This window comes from Peromyscus californicus, unplaced genomic scaffold, assembly GCF_007827085.1.
Source record: "Peromyscus californicus insignis strain IS unplaced genomic scaffold, ASM782708v3 Scaffold_5__1_contigs__length_169319896, whole genome shotgun sequence".
Lineage (NCBI taxonomy): Eukaryota > Metazoa > Chordata > Mammalia > Rodentia > Cricetidae > Peromyscus > Peromyscus californicus.
Genome location: NW_026294573.1, coordinates 14,384,540 through 14,390,539, shown reverse-complemented (window position 1 = coordinate 14,390,539; position 6,000 = coordinate 14,384,540).

Below are 6,000 nucleotides of genomic sequence, written 5' to 3'. Positions count from 1 at the left end.
TGATTATTCTCCAAGTTGGGGTTTCTATCCCTGCCATCTTGGTCTCATTGCCTCCCTCCGGTGACTTCCCCTAAGATTCCCCACCCCTCGGCCTGCCACACACCGTTTCTACCCCACACTCACACGGGTGTGTTGAACATCTACTTACTGTGCACCTGTTTCCAGCTCTGAGCTGCCATCGTGGAAGAGGGTGGAGTCAGGGCAAACCAAACCACTTACCTTCCCAGGCACAAGGACGGGTACAGATGGACACTGGGAGCAAGGAACGTTCCAAGGAACACGAAAGCTGCCAGTTGTGGTGGTGGCCGTGATGACACATACCAGTAGGCAATCGCTGAAGAGGATGAGATAGGAGGGTCATGAGTTCAAGGCCAGCCTGGGCTTTTTTGAATAGAAAACAGGCAGCCTTTGGCTGGATTTCAGCTGTGAGAATCTGGCTAATTGCCCCCATCCCCCCATTCTTTTCTTTTTTTTTTTTTTTTTAAATTTTTGAGACAAAGTTTCTCTGTGTAGCCCTGGCTGTCCTGGAACTCACTCTGTAGCCCAGGCTGGTCTGGAGCTCACAGAGGTCCGCCTGCCTCTGCCTCCTGAATTCTGGGATTAAGGGTGTGTGCCACCACACCCAGCCCAACTTCTCTTCCTATTCTGCAGGATTCCCAGGAGTGAGGTTGCTGGGTGTGGGCCGGCTCTGTGTCAAAGGTCACACTGGCTCCCCTTGGCCTCAACTGTCAGCCAGGGTACTCAGAAGCCAGCAAGTGTCCATGCTGGGAAGGGTTCCCAAGATGAGAAGGGTCTACCTTGAGACCTCTGGCTTTGAGCCCTGGTTTGTTACTTTCCGGGACCTTCATGAGGTCTTGCCCACCTGCCTCAGTTTCCTCTTTCACAGATTCAGGATGATAGACAGCAAGGACTTTATAGAGGGTTGGCTGGGATTAATGCATTACTATGGAAGATTCTGGAACTTCAGTCAGCACTAATTAGTCCTCCAGTAGGCTAAGATGAGGGGTAGGCTGAGTGCTCTGGCTCCTCCCAATCAAATTCACCTTCTCCTTGGTCACTTGGCACACAACTGTGGGGCCAAGATGCCCAGAGAGGCATGTGAATCTCCTAAGGCCACACAGCATCTGGAAGGACTGTGTCTTGAGTAGAGGGCACCTCTAGTCCCAGCCTGGCCCTTGTGGGGGACAGCAGAGAGGTGGCTGGAATATGGCTATGAGACTCTGCATGAGCATGGAGGAGCTGCTGGGTAAAGATGCATCCTGCCCACCTACCTCCTCTTTCATCCTCACAGCCCTCTCTAAGGATCCCCAAGGATCCTTTACATGACAATGCCACCATCAACTCATAAATCCTCAGGCCTGCTGGGAAGAGAGGTGGGTGGTATCATGCAGGCCAGGAATTAACCTCAATTATTTCCCTCTGATTTAGCTTCTGGGAGCTACCAGGTGGGCTCTGTCCCCCTGTGTTCCTGGAAGGATGTGGGTGGAGGTCCAGGGGCTGAGAGGGGCAGCTCTATTGCCTCATCTCAGCCTGGATCTGGTCCACAGTTTCAGGGCCTAGTGGTCAGCACAGTGCTGAGGGTAGGGTAGGTATGTTGAGAGGAATGGGACTCATCTGAAGTCACATAGGCAGGAAGGAGTGAGTTATGAATAGAATAGAGTGATTTCACTGTGGGCAGTATGGCAGCAGTGTGTGTGTGTGTGTGTGTGTGTGTGTGTGTGTGTGTGTGTGTGTGTGTGTGTGTGTTCCTGGACAGGAGGTATGGCCTGGTGCTATTATGCTGTGTGACTCCAGGCTGTCTTGTCTGTCTCTGGTCGTGCATGCTCCCTGAGTAGGTGGGAGAAACTCAGGTCTAGAGGGCGCAGAGTGAGCATGAAAGTGGCCCTCCCTGCTTCCTTCCTTCCGTGTCCCACACATTCCTTGATTGGTTTTGCGTGTGCCCATGTAGGGATGGTTCATTGTGTAGTGTAGGCTCTGGTGAGGCTCTCCAGGGTCAGTGTGAGAGCCAGGTGGCCTCTTATAACTTTCTCTCTCAGAGTCTCAGTTCCCTCATGTGTGGAAGGGGCACAGTAAGTGGCCTGTGCTGTCAGCACTGTCCCTGAACTCACTACACAGCAATACATCCAACACCTACTATGCACTGGCCCTTGTCCTACCCCTGGAACATACCAGTGAGCAAGACCTGACGGACTGGAAGCCATGTGACTTGTGGGAGGGGCTCCAACATGCCCATCATGGTGTGTGTGTGTGTGTGTGTGTGTGTGTGTGTGTGTGTGTGTGTGTGTGTGATATCTGTGGGGATATACCCAGTGGCAAGGCCCCTCAGATGGAGTTTAGCCAGGGCCAGAATTCAATCACATAGGTGGGAATTTTACCATGCTGGTGCCCTGCTGAGAGTCTGGGACATGCAGGGCCCTCATCAGTGACCATGAAGGCCCCTCTGCTCACTAGAGAGCAAGACTGAGGCGGCCCTTTGTGGTGGTATTGTGTTCCCCAAAATATTGTGTACCCTAATAAACTTATCTGGGGTCAGAGAACAGAAAAGCCACTAGATACTTAGGATAGGCAGTGGTAGCACACGCCTTTAATCCTAGCATTCCAGAGGCAGAAATCCATGTGTTCAAGGATACAGCCAAGCATGGTGACTCACGCCTTTAATCTCAGAAAGCAAGCCTTTAATCCCAGGGAGTGGTGGTAGAAAGCAGAAAGGTATATAAGGCGTGAGGACCAGAAACTAGAAGCTTTTACCTGGTTAAGCTTCAGGCTTTTGAGCAGCAGTTCAGCTGAGAGCCATTGGGATGAGGACACAGAAGCTTCCAGTCTGAGGAAACAAGACCAGCTGAGAAGTTGGCGAGGTGAGGTTAGCTGTGGCTTGTTCTGTCTCTCTGATCTTCCAGTGTTCACCCCAATACTTAGCCTCAGGTTTGATTTTATTAATAAGAACTTTGAAGATTCATGCTACAGCCCTTCACACAGACCCACCCCAGGATCTTGCAGGTTTGGGGAGTGTTCCCAAGCTCTGCCTCCTGGGGCAGGGCAGTTTCCATCCCACAGGTATAGAAACTGAGGCCCAGAGACAGGACAGGATTTCATCCAAGGTCACATCCCTAGGCCTGTACTGGACTCTAGGAGCCACAGACTGCCCCAACACTCTCCTGGGAGCACCCTAGAGGGCTGGGAATACACAGAAGGTTGGACTTTGGCAAGTTTTGTGGGAAGTGATTGTTCTCAAAGATTTTTTTTTCTTTTTCTCTCTGTGGTGCCAGCCTTGGAAACAAGGGCCTTGTGCTAGGCAAGCAAGCACTCCTGGATCTTGTTTCATGGGTCTTTGTTGTTCAAACGTGTGGTGTGTTCACAGCAGGGCCCAGGGTGCCAGGCCAGCATGGCTCAGGTTGGGGAGGGACAGACACAGACATTGGGCATGTGTCATCCTGTCCTACCTGTCCTGATTCTTAAGGACAGTAGCAACAGGGGATGGAGGGGGAGCAGGCATGTCTCAAGTAAGAAGACAGCCAGATTTAGCAAACAAAGCCAACAACAAAAAAAGAACCAAAAAAAAAAAAAATATGCAGGTTTAGCAAACCATAGCACAGATGGAGCAGATCAAATTGCCCAGTGAAATGTGAATTTTGGATGAATGGTAAATACATTTTTAGCATAAGTGCTCCCCAACCTTTGTCCTGTGTCTTATCTGGCAAGGTTTGTTTCCTGGGTAGAGCAGAAAGGATGCACAGTGCAAAGTGACCTCCCCTGGACCTCAGCGTCCCTGTGCGTGGCAGAAATCCCAATTACCCAACAGACAGGAGTGAAAAACCTCTGCGAGTCTCCAATGGCTGCCTCAACCTGAGGATGATGGGGCACTTCCTGGGGAGGTGACCACCATCCTACCGTATTACTTCTAGACTGAGGCAGGAGGATTAATCTGAGGTCATGGAAACTGGTCAGAGTACTCACTCACCCATCCATCCATCCATCCATCCATCCATCCATCCATCCATCCATCCATCACCCATCCACTCATTCACTAGTGTGCACACCCTCTCCTATCTACAAGCATATTTTGGAGGATGAGAACACGGCACTGAGCCAAAATGGGCCAAGTGGGGAAGAGGTGTGGGGTTCCCAGAATCCCTCAAGAGGTTGTTGAGTGCTTGAAGAGCAGGTCTACTGGGGTTTGAATTGGCCTAGGGTGGGAGGCAGAGACATAAGCACTCTCTTCCTTAAAAAGTGTTTATGTATGTATGTATGTATGTATGTATGTATGTATGTATGTGTGTGTGTGTGTATACACCATAGTGTGCATGTGAAGGTCAAAGGTCAACTTGCAGGAGTCAATTCTCTCCTCCTATGTTGGTTCTGGGGATGGAACTCAGGCTGTCAAGATTATTGGCAAGCCCTGACACCTGCAGAGCCCTCTCGCAGGCCCTGGCTCTCTGAGGGTCATAAGGACAGCCAGGCAATTACAGCATACTTCTCTGCTGGTGTTTGTTTCTCTCCTTCCTTTCCTTCTGACAGGCTTGCCCTGCAGCCTAGGCTGCTTGTGAACTCACAGTCCTCTTGCCTCAAACTCCTAGTGCTGTGACGACAGACAAGGGCCACCACGGATGTCTTAGTCCATCTTTATTTGCCTCAGGCTCACTCTGGACATCATCTTCTGCTAATGAGGATGGAGTTTTGACCCTGTGGAAGGGTCCCCAGGTGACAGTGTTTCTCTGTCTAGCTCTCCCTTCTCAGCTGAGCTCCACATCTGAGCCAGAACCAGACAGTGACCTCCCACTCCATCTTCCGGTCCCTCCTCCCAGCTGCCAGTGTGTGAGATTCTGGAAAGGGTCAATCAGTGGGAAAGAAGGGGTGTCTGGGCCAGCCAAGCCCTGTTCCTGTTTTCAGATGTGAATGGACCATGCATCCCATGCCCCATGGACGCCAGCTCATGGATTTTCTGAGCACCGCATGGTGTTTGTCTCCGCAACAATGGAGCATCATTATATCTGTCCCCATCAATAACAGTGAGGGGCCAGAGTTGGTGAGGAGCCTGGACAGCACACCCGAGTCCACTGCCTTCTCTGCGAAGCAATGCTGCCACCCAGTGGCCACACTCACTCCTCCCTTCTGGAATCCAGAACTGACCCGGATGCCTGGCCTAGGGAGCTGTCCCAGCAGAACCTCCTACAAAGGTCTCATTGTGGCATAGTCATGTACTGTTTCGTGATGGGGCTATCTTAGAACTGTGTTGTTTGAATTGGGGGATTGTGATGGCTATTGTTGGTTGTCAACTTGACTGCATCTGGAATGAACTATATAATCCAGAAATAGAGGACACACTTGTGAGAGATTTTTTTTGCTTCAAGTGGGTGAATCCACTTCTAGTCCTGAACTTTGAGGTAGGAAGACACACCTTTAATCTGGGCCACATCTTCTGCTGGAAGCCTATATGAGGGCATGGAAGAAGGAAGATTTGCTCTTTGCCCGCTTGCCCTTGTCTTGCTAACACATCCATTCCTTGACTGGCATTAGAGCCTACTTCTTCAGGATTCCAGCATCTACTGAGGACCAGCTGAAACATCCAGCCTTGTGGACTGAGCAACTTCTGGATTCTTGGACTTTCTGTTCATAGTCATTGCTGGATTAACTGGACTGCAGCTTGTAAGTCATTTTAATAATCCCTTTTATATCTTTATATATATGTATATTCATTTATTTATTCTCTAACTTGTCACTCTAGAGAATCATGATTAATACAGGCATCAAATGAATAAACTAATGAGCACAATGATGTTCTATGTCTCTCTCTCTCTCTCTCTCTCTCTCTCTCTCACACACACACACACACACACACACACACACACACACACACACACACTTTGTAGCTCTGGATGTTCTGGAACTCACTGTGCAGATCAGGCTGGCCTTGAACTCACAGAGGTCCACCTGCCTCTCCTCTCCAGTGCTGGGCTTAGGGGTGAGCAGCACCATGTCTGGCAGGACTCTCTCTGTACGAAC